At 37.2% G+C, this 20,544-nt stretch overlaps 1 pseudogene; it reads left to right on the plus strand.

Moving 5' to 3' along the window:
* The first annotated feature begins 18,641 nt into the window (after positions 1-18,641).
* Positions 18,642-19,496, plus strand: LOC110122500 (protein phosphatase inhibitor 2 pseudogene; annotated as a pseudogene).
* Positions 19,497-20,544: the final 1,048 nt, after the last annotated feature.

A 20,544-nucleotide genomic window follows, 5' to 3' on the forward strand; every position in this document is an offset into this window, starting at 1 on the left:
TTAAATATAACTTTGAAAGTTCTAGCCTCAGCAAACAGAGAGGAAACAAAGAAATAAAAGAATACAAATTGGGAAAGAAGAAGTAAAACTCTCATTGTTTGCAGATGACATGATCCTCTACATAGAAAACCCTAAAGATACCATCAGAAAATTAGTAGAGCTAATCAGTGAGTAAAGTTTCAGGGTACAAAATTAATACACAGAAATCCCTTGTACTCCTATACACTAACAATGAAAAAACAGAAAGAGAAATTAAGGAAGCAATCCCATTCACCATTGCAACAAAAAGAATAAAATACTTAGGAATAAGTTTACCTAGAGAAACAAAAGACTGATATATAGAAAACTATAAAACACTGATGAAAGAAATCAAAGATGACACAAATAGATGGAGAAATATACCATGTTTGTGGATTGGAAGAATCAATACAGTGAAAATGAGTATACAACCCAAAGCAATCTGTAGATTTAACACAATCCCTATCAAGTTACCAACAATATTTTTCACAGAAGTAGAATAAATAATTTCACAATTTGTATGGAAACAGAAAAAACTCGAATAGCCAAAGCAATCTTGAGAAAGAAGAATGGAACTGGAGGAATTAACCTTCCTGACTTCAGACTATACTACAAAGCTACAGTCATCAGGACAGTATGGTCCTGGCACAAAGAAATATACATCAATGGAACAAAATAGAAAGCTCAGAGATAAATACATGCTCCTATCTGTAATGATATTAATGGTAAAAACATATGAAAAATATAGTTTAGATTTGAATGAGGTATATCATGAAAATAGAAAGTAAGTATACTTTTTATATTCTAAGAACAAGTAAAACTAATTAATTTATAAAACATAAACTAATAAATACATATCTGAATAATAAACTATACCCACAATAACAATCTAAAAATTACATAAAACTGTTAACTGGACTGCTATTTTCTGAAAATAATGATAAAGCTGATATCCAAAATCTGAACAACAACATATAGAACATGAGTTGTTTCAAGATGAAAATTAAAGGCACTATATTACCTCTACTACCTATAGAAAAGAATGAACATTCAAAACTATAGACCAAGATGTATAAAAGGACTGGATTTTTACTTCCACTTGAAACTGCCAAGAAATCAGATAAAACATACTAGGCAGTGGCTTTCAGAATACTGTATATTAGGCAAAGAAGGGAAATACTCCCTGAAAAGAAAAAAACATGTCCCAGATTACTTCACTGAGGGAATTTCCAGACTAGCGTAAAGAAACATGGAACTCAAGGGAATCCAGGTGAGTTTGCCAAACTGAGGGGGTGAAACTGACAGCTCAAGACACCACGGTGACCAGGTTCACAAAACAATACCAGAGTGTAGAAAGCTACATGTAGAGAGAACTGAAGATCTGCAGAGGGTCTCTCTTGAGTATTAAATGATATATGGAAACATCTTCACCCTGGAGGAAACTATCTGAAACCCAGGGAAAAGCTTTCTGGGAGAACTAGCATCTGAATTAGAGGAATAGTTTTGAAGGCAAAGAATATCAACTATTCCCATCAGCCAGACTAAAAAACCTGAAAATTCATGATCATTGAATAGAAAATGGAGAATGGTATTATCTCAGTAACTGAGAATAATTAGTCATTCACTAAATTCTTCTCAGGAACCTGCTAAAAAGTTGCAAAAACAAGACCCCAGAAAGTCAGAATGTTCCAAGTAACCTGAGTCCCAGAACAAGGTTTAGGAACATTTGTAGAAACACAAAATTATCTATTACCCAAAAAAGGTAAAATTCTCAGTGTATATCATTTAGTCAGAGACTGTCTGGTATGCAAAGAAACAGACAAACAAGACTTGCAATGAGAAAATAATTAAAACTAAAATAGAACAGTATCAGGTGTCAGAATTATAAGACGAAGACACTTAGGTACTCACTATATTTCCTATGTTGAAGAAGTTATGTAAAGACATGGATGATATAAATTTACCCAGATCAAATTCTAGAATATGAAAAATATATATATTTTAGAATAAAGATATACTGGTTGAGGATGCCATGAGAGTAAATATTTTGGAAGAAAACATTAACAAAATAGAAGACATAACAATGAAAACTATTTAAAATGAAACATAGGGGGAAGGAAAAAAGTATGAGTGAAATCTGGACAATGCTAAACAAACAAACACAGCAGTAATTGGAGATCTGAGCAAGAGAAAAGAGAGAGAGATGTAAAAATTTTGTGATAAAGTTATAGAAAAATGTTTTCAATTTTGATAAAAATTATAATCAAATAAGCTTAATGAATCCCATGTAAAAAATGAAAACAATTATAGCACATAATAATTAAATTCTACATTACAATTAAATTGTGTGATTAATTGAGCAATTGTAATGGAAAAATGAAAGTCTAAAAAAGATAGCCAGGGATAAAAATATGCTTTACATACAGAGGAACAAATATAAAAGTGACAACAGATATCTTATAGAAAATATCTACACAAATGAGCAGTGAAGAAACATCTTTTAAAGTATCATAGAGAAATTTGTCAACCTAGAAATATTAAGCAACAAAAATATTTTTAAAATATGTGGATTGAATACATTTTCAAGCATGATAAAGCTGAAAAAAATTTGATCATAAGACCTACGCTCTAAAAAGTGCTTAGTATCATGTCATCTGCAAACAGTGAGAGTTTTACTTCTTCCAATCTGGATCTCCTCCTCTCCTGTTATTTGCTCAGTCATATTTGACTCTTTGCAACCTCATAGACCGTCACCTGCCAGGCTCCTCTCACCATGGAATTCTCCAGGCAAGAATACAGGAGTGGGTAGCCATTCTCTTCTCCAGGGGATCTTTCTAACCCAAGGATTGAAACTGGTCACCTGCATTGAAGCAGATTCTTTGTCATCTGAGTCACCAGGGAAGCCCAATCTGGATATATTTTATTTATTTTTCTTCTCTAATTGCCATGGCTAGGACTTCTTCCAAAACTATATTGAATAATAATAGTGAGAATGGCCGCCCTTGTCTTGTTCCTGATCTTAGAGGAAATGCTTTGTTTTTCAGCAGTGAGAATAATATTTGCTGTGGGTTTGTCCTATATGGCCTTTATTATGTTGAGGTAGGTTCCTTCTATGACCATTTTCTGGAGAATTTTTATCATAAATCAGAGTTGAATTTTGTCAAAAGCTTTCTCTGAATCTATCGAGATTATCATATTATTTAACCTCAAAACAACACACATTTATTCTTTTACAATTCTAGAGTTCTGAGGCCTGAAACCACTCTCACTAGGTCAAAACCAAGGTGCCAGTCTGGTTGTGTTCCTTTGGGAAGCTCTCAGGGGAGAATCCATCTCCTTGGTTATCCCAGTTAGAGCAGCAGTTCTTACATTTCATGGTTAATGACCGCTTCCTCCAGCTTCAAAGCTAGCAGCATAGCATCTTTAAATCTATTTCATCATAACATCACTTTTTCCTCTTCTGTCTCTGAAGTCAAATCTCCTCTGCCTCCTTCTTACAGAACCACTGTGATTACCTTTAGAGCCCACCCAGCTAGTATGGGATAAGCATCTCAAGATCCTAAATCACACCTCCAAAATCCCTGTTATCATATGAAGTAACAATCACAGGTTTTGGTGATTAGGACACGGATATCTTGGGGAGCTGTTATTTAGTCCACAACATACACCTAAAAATAGTACCTATTTGTGTGAACCAATGATTTCCAAAACAGCCATAAAAGTGAGCATAGAAGAGTCTTTTAGAAACAGTTAGATTCTAAGGAGCTGTGCAGAAATCCTTTATTCACATGTCTAAAATATTATGAAACATCTATACAGAGTGAAGTCTCACAGGATAACAAAAGATGTTGAGAGCTTTACTTTTCTTTAGGTCACTGATAAATTTTGTCTTTCAGAAGCCCTGTGCACAATGTTGTTTTATTTTTTAATTTTCTTTTTTCTTTGGAGGAAAATTGATCTACAGTGTTCTACTAGTTTCTGCTATACAGTGTACAGCAGAACAGTTCAGCTGTAGCTTTACACACCTTCCCTCCCTTTTGAGCCTCCCTCCCCTGCCCACCCCTCCCCTCTAGGTCATCCCAGAGCACCAGACTCCATGGTGTCCACATGTCCTTCCTCCACATCTCCACTGCTTCTCTGTAATTAGCTCCATCAATACCATTTTTCCAGACTCCATATATTTGATATTTGTTTTTCTATTTTTTACTTGCTTCAGTCTGTATTACAGGCTCTAGGTTCATCCACCTCACTACCACTGACTCAAACTTGTTTGTCTTTATGGGGATTGGAATGCCAAAGAAGGAAGCCAAGAGATACCTAGAGTAACAGGCAAGTTTGGCATTGGAGTACAAATGAAGCAGGGCAGAGGCTAACAGAATTCTGCCAAGAGAACACACAAGTCATAGCAAACACACTTTTTCAGCAACACGAGATGTGACTTTACATTGGACATCACCAGCTGATGTCATGCTGCAGTCCATAAGTTCTCAAAGAGTTGGACCCAACTTAGTGACTGAACAAAAGCAACAACCCTAAAATATGAGATATAGCTGGGCAGCATACATGAATTTATGCTGGTCAGATTATTAGAATATTTTTAAAATCACTTAACACAAAAAGCATTGTGGATATCCTTGAATTCTTTGAAGATTCATAAAAGAACAGAACATGCCCAATTATTTCTTCCATTCACAAGTAGATGCTAAATGTTCCACCACTCTCTTTTATTTATTGTTGTTATTTAGTTGGGAAGTCTTGTCTGACTCTTTTGGGATCCCATGGACTAGATGTGACAAAACTGAGTATTGTGTAGAGGCTAAAAATCTATGTGGGTTCATTAAAATTCTAGTTCTGTCAGTTACCACCTGTGTGAACTTAAGCAACTCTGGATCTTTTTATATCTGTGAAACTGAAGCTGTGACTCTCAGGTATTTATTTCTTATGGGGTTTGAATGAAGCTCTGTAGTTCTCAGGTTTTTGTTGTTGTTGTTGTTATTTCTCATTAGGTTTGAATGAGTACATACATTGCTTACATAAATTACATAGAAATGTCAGGCTATATGAATTCATTATATCTTTACTATCATCATCTCAAAATCTTATTCTTAAATTTTTCCTTTGATGTGAAATTATGTTTTTTTTTCAGTAATATGTATTTCTATATTTGCTTTAAGACTACCAGTGCAGTTAGCTATTTAGGGCCCTTTTAATCACAACCGGTAATGATTCTCATCAGTAAATGTGGTATATTTTCTGATCTTACTCTTAATGACATCTGTTACTATTAATCATACCATATTTCTTGAAGGTCTATCATCATCCATGACATCATCTTATGCTCTTCTTCTTCTAAATTTCCAGTCATTTAGTACAATCTTCTACTGATAAGTATATTTTAAAATTCTACATACAGCTTTTTACTTTTTTTATACTCTAATGGTGGATGTATTTCATCCATGTCTTCAGATAATGATTCCCAAGACTTGCATCATTAAGTAGACTTTTTTATTCCATGAGTCAGATGGTGTTTCTGCTTTCTTGTAGATCAGTGACCAACTGCATGATTCTCAGATGCTTTAAACATATCTTTACTCAAAACGAAATCTTCCTCCTCCTGAATTACATGTATATATCATAGCAATTATTCAGTTATCCAAAATAGTTTGTTAGATTACCCTCTTTTCTTCAAATTCCAAGTAATTTATAAACAAGTCTTATTTCCTTCATACCCTTCTGGCCTCATTCTCTGTCTACAGAAACAATGTTGCTCAATCCTTAACCATCTCATCTAGAATTTTTTTCAGTTGCCTCCTCATTTGAGTCCCTCTCTTCATTGTCTTGTCTCTTTAATCCACCTGCTACTCTGTAGAGCATTTTTCTCTTTTGTCATTGTTCAATCGCTCAGTCATGTCCACCTCTTTGTGACCCCTTGGACTTCAGCATGCCAGGCTTCCCTGTCCCTCCTTCTCTGTCTCCTGGAGTTTGCTCAAATTCATGTACACTGAGTCAATGATATCACCCAACCATCTCATCCTCTGTCACACCCTTCTTCTGCCTTCAGTCTTTCCCAGAATCAGGGTCTTTTCCAATGAGTCTGCTCTTTGTATCAAATGACCAGATATTGGAGTTTCAGCTTCAGCATCAGTCCTTTCAAACAATATTCAGGGTGATTCCAATCCATTTTGTAGATTATAAATGGAGGCAGTAAACATTATTCTAGGATTGTTTTATCCTCTTGCAATTAAATGACATCTAGACTTCAAAATATAGATGATTTATTTTGTAAAGTAATCCTTAGACATGATTCCCACATGACTATACACAATTCTCTTCCTCAATTTCAAGACATTTCTCTTTGGTTGCTTCTTCCTTTGTGTAGGTTTGCTAAGGCTATTCCAGCTGATCAAGAAAGCATGTGACAGTTTTTCTGCTTTATTCTCTGTCTCTTTGTGTCTACTTGGGACCAAAGCTGTTATTTCTGTACCCATATTTTAAAAAATCCTTTCTGTATATATACCATTAAGCTACTGCCTACAGTTTCAATCTCTAGAAAGCTCTGATGTAGTTAACTTGGCTAAAAGTAGAAGTAGATATTCCTTTTTATAGGCATTTGTATTTAATACATAAATTACTATTTCAAAGAACTAAACATTTGTGCTAGTGCTAGACAGTACATGAACTTGGGGATGAATTGAACCCAGCAGTTTTTCAGATGCACATAATCTATGGGTTTTACTTTAGGTTTAGCTGTATATTCAGTTCTAAAAATATGGTGCTTAAAACAGAGCTCCTTATTTTGTAAGTAAAAGTACTTAAGCATGGATATGGATATAACCTATATAGGGATAAAATAGTATGAATATAATTTTAAGTATTTTACAGCTTCTGTTCTTGATGGTGTACAAGAAGCAATGTGTGCACATGAGACAAATGTAAGCTTAATATTAGTACATAGAAAAAAGTTTAAAATAGTGCCTGATACTCAATAAACATTTGTCAAACCAATAAACAGATGATAAAGTGGCAGATGGAATACTATGTTGGACAAATTCACTCGAGGTAGTATTAAAAGTGCAAGGGTAATTTCTATTGATTCTGTATCATGTCTTGGATGTTGGAAAAAGCCAAGGTTCTTTCCTGAGGTAACAAAATATAACATCAACTATCATGTTTAAGAGTATATTCATGAAACTGCTGTCCTCTCTTTTTCCATATGCACCTTTATATCTATGCATGTAAGTCACTTCACAAATAATTAAACTATTACTGCTTGCAAACTCTTTCCAGGTCAATTAAATCCAAAAATTATTGAATTACATATTAAATCAGTTTTATTTTACTTCTTTTATCAATAAAGGTGATAGTCTCTGTTTCCTTTAATTTTTAATGACATTGTTACTCAATTTCAGATAATTTTTAATGAAACTTTGAATCATATGTTAATCCAGAATTTATAACATTGGTCTTTTATATAGATATTATGTTTTCATGTTCACTTCTCCTCATTATTATAATTTATATAAAATGTCTGAACTAATACTTGATACAGGTATTCAGAAGAATGTAGTTTTTCTCTTGCATCAAAAAGTTCTGCTATGGTCTTATTAGTTTCTTTTACTTCTTCCTGTTTTGAAATACTTTTACCATTTCTATTTTAGAACCCCTTTTACATTGCTTTATTATACACAATTCATGAAGTATGTTGTAAGTTTTAATTTAATTTAACTGATTCTCCCATGGGGGGGGGACGACAGAAAAGTAGGTACTGACAAAGTTTTTATTTTTGCCTCATTGGTGGACAGATTTTTAGATAGTTCTAATGAGTCTAGATTTCTATTATTCAAACTCTCATGCAATCCCATTCCCTTGAGAATGGACAGGATCTAGTGACTTGCTTTAAACCAAAAAAAAAAAAAAAAAACAGAAAACAAAACTAAAAGAGCATAGCAACACTTAAACGTATCAAGGTAGCAAGAATGTATAAGAAAGGGAAAATTACAGTAAGAAAGGCAAATATATAAAAGAACTGAAGATCATTAAAAGTTAGCTGGCAACTAGATTAGAAATACTCCAAAAATTTATAAAAGCAATTGTGACTACAATTAATATCAAAAGAATAAAAATTAAAATTAAAAATAGGAAAAATAATCACAGAATGTGAGAGAGAGTAAAAAGAGTAGATCTTTTAAAATGTGTTTGAATTTATATGACTGTCAGTGTAAAGCAGGTAAATATAGCTATTGGTTAATGTACCTGTAAACCAGAGTAGACACAAATCAAAAACACACAATATATTTAGAGAAAGAAAAAAGAAAAGAACGCTAGCATAATACAAAATAAACCACTAAACCACAAAAGGGAAAACAAAATGAAGACATGAACAAAGAAAAACTATCAAATTAACTGGAAAACAAGATTTAAAATAACAATAAGCACAAACTTATTAAAAATTACTGTAAACCCCAATGAACTAAATGCTCAAATCAAAATACACAGAGTGGCAGAATGAATAAAAAATAAGAACCTACAATATGCTGTCTACAAGAGACTCACTTTAGGGTGAAAGACATACAAAGACTGTAAGTAAGTGGATGGAAAGAGACATTTCGTGTGAACGAAACAAGGAGAAAACAAGGATAGCAATACTCGTATCAAACAAGCTTTAAAACAAAGTTGATAAAGACAAAGAAGGACAGTATATAATGATTGAGAGATCAATAACAGAAGGGAATATTTCACTCATTAACATGTATGTATCCAATATATGGGGCTTCTTCGGCGGAACAGACGGTAAAGTGTCTGCCTGCGATGCGGGAGACCTGGGTCCGATCCCTGGGTCAGGAAGATCCCCTGCAGAAGGATACGGCAACCTGCTCCAGTAGTCTTGCCTGGAAAATTCCATGGATAGAGGGGCCTGGTGGGCTACAGTCCATGGGGTCTCAAAGAGTCGGGCACGACTGAGCGACTGAACTGAAACTGTACCTAAGTGAAACACGACTGGCTCTAGGCACAGAACGCTTGTCCTTTGGTTGTTCACCCTCATGACTGTAGCTGACTGCGGCTGGGGTGCTGCTGCCCAGCATCGCTAGTGTATTGCCAACCTGGGAAAAGATCAAAATTCAAAATTTTAGAGTATAGCTGGGGACTGCGGAGTATGTCAAAGCCATTTTTGAGAAAATGCTGAACCATTTACCCAAAGCCACACGGATATCTGGTTGATCTACATCGACATGATCATCACACATGTCAGACAGGAGGAAGTCTGGGATAACTTCGGGAGGGTCATTCACTTGAGCCTGGCCCCCAGGAGAGTGAAATTCTTCTTCAAGAGCTACCTGGACTGTGCAACACAGACCCAAAAAGGATGTATGTGCATGCATAAGGGGAAGGGCCCTGGAATAGGCGAGGCTAAGGGCTCCGCGCTGGAGGGCTGGAGGACCGCTGACCCCCAGGGTCCAGGCAGCAGTGGGCAACCCGGCCGACGCTCAGGGCTGGGTGGTTGAAAAATTGTGTGGCCCGAGGATTCTATTTAACTGCTGCTTTTTCAGCAGCATCCTTGGGGGTAATCCTGTCAAAGAAGAATTTGAATTTTCTTATTTAAAAAAATAAAAAGAAGAGTAAAGTTTCTACTGAATGCTATCTGTTTCGAACTATTATAAAGGCAACACATTTTTAGTCTATGGTTTCAAGGCAACATGGGTACTGTGGACAGGTAAGCGCTTTGCCAAGTGTTACGAACTCCTTTCACAACTTAAAAACAAATTGATCCTTCAGTTATTAGGTTATGCGACATAATTTATGGGCACAGAATTGGAAATCAGGTTTATTTGTGTTTTCAATGAAGACTTGACAGCTAAGTGGCTGTGGTTCTGGCAAGTCACTTAGATGCTGTTGCTCATGTTACTGTAAACGCCGAAGAGAGGCGTCTATTGTACAAAGTGCGCGTGGTGACAGATGGGATAAATGGTAAGGGAGCGACACAGTTAGGTTCCAGGGAAGAAAAATGGCATGTAAGAACAAAACACTCTAATGCTATCATTTGAAATGGATAAGGCAGAGTAATAATAAATTTCAGCGTTGTTACCTTTCAGAGGACCCTTCTTTTTATGAAGCTGTCAGAGACAAATGAAGCCAGTTGTTTCAGGGCTACGACGAGGAAAGGTGGAAGCAAATTTCCTCCGGACTGGATTTCAATTTTCATTTGGTAAAATAAAAGGACTGAACTCTTTTAGAGATGGTTAGGGGAAAATGTGACTAACATTCTTCCTCCTTAAAACTAGTCACTTTGCATTTGAACTACAGGGAAGCTCATTAGCTCAACTCATTACTGCTCCATTCTGCATCAAAATGGTTAAAAAAAAAATGCACCATCGAGAGCGAACTCCAGTTTCCCTACACTTTCTTGTAAAAGAATAGTTTATACTGGCAAATTACCACATATGCTGTGCTGTTTCAGAATTATGAATGAATGTGTATACAACAGGAATGTGCAACATACACACAAATGCACAGAGGATTTATACTTAGATGGTGAAGTGTGCAAAGGTAGGTTAAAAAGAAATGCTTTAAGATCACATCAGAGGTCCTTGGAAAAAAGAGAACAGCAAAAAGTTCCACTCATTCATAGAAGAATGTAGTATTCAACCCTGATCCAGTTTCATGTGGATGCCACAGAAGCAGTTTCGGTCTTTCACAAAAATGGTTCAGTGAAACTCCGAATTTAATATGAATGCCGATCAAAGTAAGCAAATGGCCACTAGTATGTGATATGCCATTCAATTTGTGAAAATCAAAACCAGCAGTGAGTTCAACAATTAGAAGACACCTTTATCTATGCCCCCTTAAGTGCAGATTTTGATGCTGACGTTCATTTTGTGAATTCATAAAAAAATATAAGAGATGAGTGAGAGACAGAGAGAACAAGAGGGAATTAATATAGGAAAAAAAAATGATTTAAACATACTTTCCTCCTTTCTTCTGCTCATTTCACAACTCTGGCACACATATATTGTATTTTTAGACTTCCATTCAGCCCAGGTTCGCTCAATCACTTTATCAAATCTGTCCTCCCAAAAACTCGAGGAGAATACGTTTACAAGTTAGAAAGAATATAAATCCACATGTCACCTTTCCTAGGGAATAAGTGCTTCATCACAGAATAGTTTGAACCTCATAAGTTAAATTATTGGCACCAGCTAAGAGAGACTAAGGGGAAAAAAATCAGAGTAGTTATAAAATGCCATGTAATTCACTGCATGTAAAATAGAGAACTGCATCCTCGATGTATGACTGGTAAATGGAGTGCAGGTCACCTTTAATATCTATAAACATCTGTAAATCACATTTAACAATTATGTATATAACAGTGCTCGAGGTGGTTTGGAGAAAGTAAGAAGGCAGAAGACATAATCCATTTCCTTTAAATGTGACTTGGACAATCAAATGAATAGACATAAAATATTTTAAACTCTAAGGAATGTATAACAATGAACAGCTGATTTATTACTGAATTTCTCTCTTTAGCTTACATATGGGATTTTCCATGTGTTAGAATATCTAATTTTTTAAGTGTCAAGGCATGTAAGACCTTTAAGAACTATTTTTACATACTGTTTAAAATGGAAAACTACTTGATGATTACAACAAAAATAAAGACTTTATCTAGAAGCATTTGATAGCCTCTAGTAATGTGATAAATCATAATGTGAACAAATAGAAACAGAAAAAAAATATTTTCCTTTAATGGAAAATGACAGTTCAAGCACTTTGTATTAGGAAATCACAAGTGGAAACAATCCAGTTGCTTTCTATTTTGCAGCATTATGGGAAGGATTCTAAAGTATTGCAAGTAAAAAAAATGCACTTAACAAAATTCCAATATAAACTTTAGAACTTATTAAATATAAGCTCCTTGAGCTTTAGCTTCTCAACTATAAAATTGGTAAGCGTTATTACAGTTAGAAGCAATTAAGATAATCTATGCTGAACTGCTTCACTTTTTGAATTTAATTCTAAATATGTGCTCAGTTATTAGAAATGTATTTGTAACACAAAAAATGTGAAAATGATTTTGTTTGGCTGTCAGATTATTTTAATATTAACTTTTGACATATGGCAGATGAAATCAAACCTCTTTTATATTTGAATTTTAATGGAAAAGTGAAGAAACATAAAGCTTTGTTTTAAACAGGAATTAAAAATTACATTCAAAAGCCAGAACTTACCTTTTACCTCTTGAATTCTTCCTCTAAAGCTCCTCGTGTGTCATCCAGATTGAAAAAGATGAAGAATGAACGTGTTTTAGGAACTCTCGCATCTTTTCTAGCCAATAAATATACAAACTTTGCTGCTATTGGTGGTGGTGTTGTTGGTGGTAGAATGTGTATGTATGTAAGCATATGTGATGGAAAAATCTGTGAAGAATGAAGCCCCTGGATTTATGGTCCTCATTTTTCCCTTCTGGATCCTATGATGTCAGTAACTTGTGTGAATGGGTCAAGATTGAAAAGTCCTCTTGCAAATAACTACACATTTCCTTAGCCACTCTGTCCCTGGAGCTCAACTGTGGCTTTATTCCGACCTCTGCATGTGGGTCATCCACAGGAATTTCTCCTGAGGCTGCCCTGGAGGCTGGGGGTCTGTCCCACCAAGGACCAGACATGGAGGTGGTGCAGCTACGTGGCCGGTATGGACCCTGGAAATGCCGGGTATGTAGGGAAGTAGCCCCAGGTACAAGAGATGTGGTGCGATTAGGGTTTTTTCTAGCATTCTTCATCTCTGCCCCGGTGAGGCCCAACTGTGGAGGTGGTGTGGTTGCTTGGATTGCAGGGACCCTGGAGGTGCCTGTTATGCAGGGATTATAGTGCCAGGTACACAGGGAAGCTGGCAGTCACAGGCACAAGAGATATGGTGCTTTTAGTGTTTTCCCTAGCCTCTGGTGGCTCTGCCCCAGTGAGGACCACTTGTGGAGGCGATGCCGTTGCTTGGATCGTGGGGCCCCTGACAGTGCTGGGTATGCAGGGAATCCTGCAGCCACAGGCACAGGAGGCATGGTGCTTTTAGGATTTTTCCTAGCCTTTGGCAGCTCTGCCCCAGCGAGGACCAATTGTGGAGGTGGTGTGGTTGCTTGGATTGTGAGGACCGTGACAACACCCGGGGCACAGGGAAGCTGGTGGCCAAGGCGCAGAAGATCTGGTACTGTCAGAAGCTTTTTAGTGTCTGACGCTGGCATCCCTGGCTGGTCCTTAGGTCCTTCTCTATTGATCAGTGCATCGGGTGCTCAAACCCCACCCCCTCGGGCTGAGTTTCTTCTCCATTGTTTAACACATCAGGCAGTCAAAAGGCCATCGTCTCTGGGGTCTTCTCTATTGAGCTGCCAGCACTGGTGCGTGGGGAGAGAGAGGCTACAGTGATCGTTCCCCCCACTGCGTGTGACTCAGCAGTAGCACTGCCTCCACGGCTGCCTCACTTTCCTCCAAAGGGATTCTTCACCACAAACTCAAAAGAGAGAGGATAATGACTAGAAATATGAAAATTACAAGAGAAAAAAAAATCGCATTTATGAAAGCAAGCATATACTAGAGGTAATAGTTCAACAACTTATAAAGTTAGTAAAATGATTTTAAAAAAAAGTAATAAAATCATCCACATCCACAGTAAGTAGTTGAGGGATATAAATAGGGATATAAGCAAAAAGATGAAAAATATGATTTCAAGACCATTAAACATTGTGGGGAATGGGCAGTAAAAATACAGGGCTGTTAGCATAAATTCAAACTTAAAAGATCATCAACCTAAGATAAATTTATGTATTTATAAGTGTTCTTAAATATAAACCTCAAAGTAACCACAAAAGAAAAATCTATAATAGATAATCTATATTTTCAAAAAAGGGAAAGTAATATAAAATAATACTAAAATAATCATCAAATCACAAGGGAAGAGAGCCAAAAAAGAAAGGAACAAAAAACAACTACATAAACAACCCCAAAGCAATGAAAAAAAATGGCAATAAGTACTTACCTATCAAGAACTGTTTTACATGTAAATAAACTAAAAGTTTCAATCAAAAACACAGATGGCTGAACGTATACACACGTATATATACTGCCTATGATACTCAGTTTAGTGTTAAAGATACATACAGACTGAAAATGAAGGGATGGGAAAAGGTTTCCTATGCAAATGAATATGAAACAAAATCTGGGATAGCAATATTTATATTGGAAAAAATTGACTTAAAGACTGTAACAAGAGGCAAAAAAGCACTTTACATAGTGATAAAGAAATTGCTCCAAGAAGATGTAAAACTTGTAAACATATATGCACGTAGATATATAAAGCAAATATTAACAAACATAAAGGAAGACACTGACAGGGGCACAGTACCAGGAGATGATTTTAAACCCACTCACATCAATGGAGAGATCATCCAGACTGGCAATCAACTAAACCACCACCATCACACACGTTCATGCGCTCTCCTAAGGCATATCATTGTTAATCAGTAAGGCTTTCATCCACAGTTACCATATTAAGGAAATCAACCATGCATTCAGCTCCAAGAGCCACCCCCCGAAGGTAGCTTGCATTAGCTCTAAAATGTTAAATGTCCTCAGATGAAATGAAGTAACATATATATAATAGGCAGATATACTTTATGAAACCATATACATGTATTTTGAAACATAACTAAACTTAAGATCTTAACACATTTGTAAACATTATATTCCATATAATCAAGTCGTTTATATCCCAACATTTACAGAACACTATAATGAGTGGAGCAAGTTTATATTCCTTTACTACATTTAACAAGTACATTTCAATGAAGATAACAATAAACATTATTCATCCTTTTTATAATTCTATTATCTATTATTTGCATTGAATCATTTTTTCCTACTATGTAGTGAAGATAAAGAAAACATTGCAGAAAAGGAAAACATGGTGTCCTTTATTCTACCATGAAGAATGATACCCACACCTTACTTAAGTACCTTAACACCTGCACTGTCAAAAACTAAAAAATATTTGCCTTGTAAAGAAACATATTTGCAAGAGTATTTATTTCCTAAATATTATTTTATTTGGAGACACATGTTTTGGTCTCAAACTCTACCTAAATTAAAATGTTTATTTCAATCACTATGACAAAACAAATGTTTTTTTGGCCCAGTCTAAATGCACAAATGTTCTTGCAAATGTTCCCCAGGCCAGCTGCTACTAACACTTCTTTGTAAACTTTCTTTACTAGAAATTTTGCCCCTCAGTTCAGTTCAGTTCAGTTCAGTCGCTCAGTCGTGTCCAACTCTTTGCCACCGCATGAATCCCAGCAGGCCAGGCCTCCCTGTCCATCACCAACTCCTGGAGTTTACCCAAACTCATGTCCATCAAGTCGGTGATGCCATCCAGCCATCTTATTCTCTGTCATCCCCCTTGCTTGCCCCCAATACCTCCCAGCATCAGGGTCTTTTCCAATGAGTCAGCTCTTTGCATGAGGTGGCTGAAGTATTGGAGTTTTAGCTTCATCATCAGTCCTTCCAATGAATACCCAGGACTGATCTCCTTTAGAATGGACTGGTTGGTCCAAGGGACTCTCAAGAGTCTTCTTCAATACCACAGTTCAAAAGCATCAATTCTGTGGCACTCAATTCTCTTCACAGTCCAACTCTCACATCCATACATGACCACTGGAAAAACCATAGCCTTGATTAGACAGACCTTTGTTGGCAAACTAATGTCTCTGCTTTTTAATATGCTATCTAGGTTGGTCATAAATTTCCTTCCAAGGAGCAAGTATCTTTTAATTTCATGGCTGCAATCACCATCTGCAGTGATTTTGGAGCCCCCCAAAATAAAGTCTGACACTGTTTCTACTGTTTCCCCATCTATTTCCCATGAAGTGATGGGACCAGATGCCATGATCTTAGTTTTCTGAATGTTGAGCTATAAGTCAACTTTTTCACTCTCCTCTTTCACTTTTATCAAGAGGCTTTTTTGTTCCTCTTCACTTTCTGCCATAAGGGTGGTGTCATCTCCATATCTGAGTTTATTGATATTTCTCCCAGCAATCTTGATTCCAGCTTGTGCTTCTTCCAGCCCAGTGTTTCTCATGATGTACTCTGCATATAAGTTAAATAAGAAGGGTGACAATATACAGCCTTGACCTACTCCTATTGATATTTCTCTCAGCAATCTTGATTCCAGCTTGTGCTTCTTCCAGCCCAGTGTTTCTCATGATGTACTCTGCATATAAGTTAAATAAGAAGGGTGACAATATACAGCCTTGACCTACTCCTTTTCCTATTTGGAACCAGTCTGTTGTTCCATGTCCAGTTCTAACTGTTGCTTCCTGACCTGCATACAGGTTTCTCAAGAGGCAGGTCAGGTGGTCTGGTATTCCCATTTTTTCCAGAATTTTCCATAGTTTATTGTGACCCACACAGTCAAAGGCTTTGGCATAGTCAATAAAGCAGAAATAGATGTTTTTCTGGAACTCTCTTGCTTTTTCGATGATCCAGCACATGTTGGCAATTTGATCTCTGGTTCCTCTGCCTTTTCTAAAACCAGCTTGAACATCTGGAAGTTCACGGTTCATGTATCATTTAAGCCTGGCTTGGAAAATTTTGAGCATTACTTTACTAGAGTGTGAGATGAGTGCAATTGTGCAGTAGTTTGAGCATCTTTTGGCATTGCCCTTCTTTGGGATTGGAATGAAAACTGACCTTTTCCGGTCCTGTGGTCACTGCTGAGTTTTCCAAATTTGCTGGCATATTGAGTGTAGCACTTTCACAGCATCATCTTTCATGATTTGCCCCTACTGGTTGTCTATTTGAAGACATTTGTAAAATGTTTATCTTAGAATATTGTACACATTTTCAAATGCATAATATTCTTTGTATTATTTATATGTACAAAAACATTTTCATATTCATGGCTCCTATTGGGTAGTGGATGAAATCATTTAAAAACAAAATGTAAGAAAGCTATTATGCTGATCAGTTCCATAAAAAGAAATAAAAATAAAATTGAATAAGATTATTTGCTTAAGAGCAGTAAGAAGACTAGTGTTTAAAATCATGATATACCATATCCTGTAGGAGTTGATAATCTATGTAGCTATGTCAGAACTTGTTCACATATATTTTGAACCATTAAACCTAATATAAAAGAAAGAGATTTAATGAGGCAATTAGATACTTAACAAATAGTTTGGAATGGCTAAAAATGAAGGCCTCAGGCTGGCCTTCCTGGATTGATTACCAGAATAGCAGCACAGAACTATCTTTCCAAGGAAACTCATATCTTTTCTTTAATCCAAAAGACAGAAATATAGAAGTTGTAAACTCAATCACTCATTTCAACTCTACCAGGATCCAGGAATCAGGAAATCTAACTACAGTCTGCAGGATAAAAATTTCTCAGTTTTGACATTGCATAAAAGGTTTACCTCTAATGACCACTAAGCTGGGGATTGAATGCTGGATTCCCTGTTATCACTGCTCCTTAATAATGCTTGCAAATAAAAACAATGATATCTCTTAATTATTTCTACCTCTTACATCTCAAGGTGGAAATAGGACAGAACATAAACTGTAAAGACACCGAGAATTAGAGACCTGTAACCTCTAACACGTAGTAGTACCTGAAACAAATGAATTGGAATTGCACTGAGTGAACCTGAAATATTTGGTAGAGGATGGGTATAAAAAAGCAATGCTCTTTCAGCTGCACAATTTTAGTTTTATAATTACATTTGTCACTAAGTGTACATTTATCAACTAATGATGCAAATTTACATTTTGAATGGTCAAGTGAGACTACTCAAGAGAGTTATCGAGATAGTAATATATTCACGATGGAGAAGAAAATGGCAACCCACTCCAGTATTCTTGCCTAGAGACTCCCGTGGACAGAAGAGCCTGGTGGGCTGCTGTCCATAGAGTCGCACAGAGTCAGACACGACTGAAGTGACTTAGCATGCATGCATGCATTGGAGGAGGCAATGGTAACCCACTCCAGTGCTCTTGCCTGGAGAATCCCAGGGACGGAGGAGCCTGCTGGGCTGCAGTCTATGGGGTCGCACAGAGTCGGACTCGACTAAGCGACTTCACTCTCCCTTTTCACTTTCATGCATTGGAGAAGGACATGGCAACCCACTCCAGTGATCTTGCCTGGAGAATCCCAGGGACGGGGGAGCCTGGGGGGGGAGCGCAGAGTCGGACACGACTGAAGCGACTCAGCAGCAGCAGCAGCAATATATTCACGAAGCACTTTATGTTGTTGATTTAAACTGTCTCTCCTACAGTGTGGCTGTTGTTTAGTTTCTCAGTCGTGTCTGGCTCTTCGGTGACCCCATGGCCTGCACCAGCCCGCTAAGCTCCTCCGTCCACAGCGTTTCTGAGGCACGAGGACTGACGTGGAGCGACAGCTTCTCTCCGCGGCCCGCAGCCGAGCCGCCGTGTCGTGACAACAGTGTGGGAGCTGTCTCCGCGATGGCGGGTGCAGCCCCAGGCGGGCTCGGCGGCCGCGTGGCAAGTGTCTGCCGGCGCGCGGCCCTTCCCTTCCTACGGGCGGCGCCGAGCAGTGACGTGGACTAGCGACGCGAAGAGCGACGCGGAGCCGTGGGCGATGGCGGCCTCCACGGCCTCGCAGCGGCCTATGGAGGGGATCCTGAGGAACAAGAGCTCTACGACCTCCTCTGTGGCGGCCTCGGCCGAACATCCCGGCAAGTGTTGACAAGAGCTGAGTAAAAGGTCCCAGAAATGGGATGAAATGAACATCCTGGCGACCTCATCCAGCAGACGAAGCCTATGGTGAAGATAGACTGCCGAGTACGCCTTCCCACAGTATGGTGGGTGATGAGGAGGATGTACTGAGTGATTCGGAAACCGGGGAAGCCCTGAGCCTAGATATCTTAGCTCTGAAACGAGCTGGTACTGCCGCTGCTGAAAGCTCAGAACCAAAGTATCGAGTTAGTGAACCAGAAAGCAGTGGAGATGAGGATCCTGACCTCTCACCTGAAGAAGGAGAGGGAAAAAAAGGGACAGTTTGAAATGAAAAGGAAGCTTCATTACAGTGAAGGACTGACTGTTAAATTAGCCAGACAGTTAATCTCAAAAGACCGAAATATGAGGAGGGGATTGAAGAAATGTCAGAGACTGCGGCTAGAGAAAGCATGGATATGGAAGAATCTAGTCAAGGATCTGCTACAAGTGACCAAGTGCAAAACAAATCAGAGTTCATAGAAGAGATTTTTTTCAACACAGTAATTGTCAAATACAAATTCTATTACTTTAACATACTGCTTCTTGTTCTCTACAATCATGACTTAAGTACCAAAATACACACCAGTTACTATATATTGCCAAGAGTTAAATAACTTAAGAGACTAATTAGACTGAAAATGCCCAACTGATACATATATTCTTGTGTAGTACTTCAACACAAATACAGCATAATGTCATCCAAAACTACGTTACTGTTGTAAGACTACTGGTTGATTTGTATAACATATATAGCTTTTCATGCTTTAGAAATTAATGTCTTTTGGGAAGGGAGAGGGGATCTAATTTATTTTCTTCATTTCTAGATGTCACAGCTCTTATAAAAGGTTGGGTTTTTAAAAAAAATCAAAATTCAATTAGAACAACAGATCATATAGGCTGGTAGATATATTCAGTCTGAAAAGTATTTTAACACATGTCTTCAACTTGTCTGTTTAATTGAAAAGGATTACATTATGAGTTACTGTTGCATTTTCTGGCATACTACCTTTAAAATTCTTGTTGAGTTTCTTTTATGTTTAGAAGGAAAGGATTAAACTTTTTTCTCGTCAAAACTAGCTTTTTTCCATAAATAATTTATCAGATTAAATTTGCCGAAAACAAAAGAAAAAGAATATTGAAGAGGGTTGCCATTTCTTCTTCAGGGATCTTCCTGACCCAGGAATCGAACCTGTCTCCTTCATTGGCAGGTGGATTGTTTACCACTAAGCCCTTCAATGAGAGGGCTTATATTGCCTAAATTAAATTGTTGCATGTGCACTAGGTCATCTTTATTTTAATAAATATTTTATTTGATGCTAATTATGAAATGTCTCAAACATAAGGTCAACCAGCTCGTACAATTTGTAACTACTATTCTTTACATAGACTTTTTACTGGAATAAAGCTGTACTGATTATGGTACCTTGTATATGACTAAGATTCTGCAACTATGCTGTTTGTTAATTTATTTGTTTGTTTTTTATGAGTACAATAAAAGTTGACATTATATTTTTCACCTAACCACCTTGAATCAGGATCATGCAACTCTTCAATTCTGCCTTAAAATGGTCATGCTGCCATTCCACACAGTACTGATGACAACATGCAGCTAGGTCTTATACAGCAGGAAACAGTAGATATCCTACATAGTTCAAAACATCCACACCGGATGGTTGGACATAAGCCTCGCAAAACCAAGAGTGCTACCTCACTGACGTGTTCAGGGATTCTAATAGTTTGTATCACTTTGTGATAG

Source organism: Odocoileus virginianus, chromosome 15, assembly GCF_023699985.2.
Source record: "Odocoileus virginianus isolate 20LAN1187 ecotype Illinois chromosome 15, Ovbor_1.2, whole genome shotgun sequence".
NCBI classification, from domain to species: domain Eukaryota; kingdom Metazoa; phylum Chordata; class Mammalia; order Artiodactyla; family Cervidae; genus Odocoileus; species Odocoileus virginianus.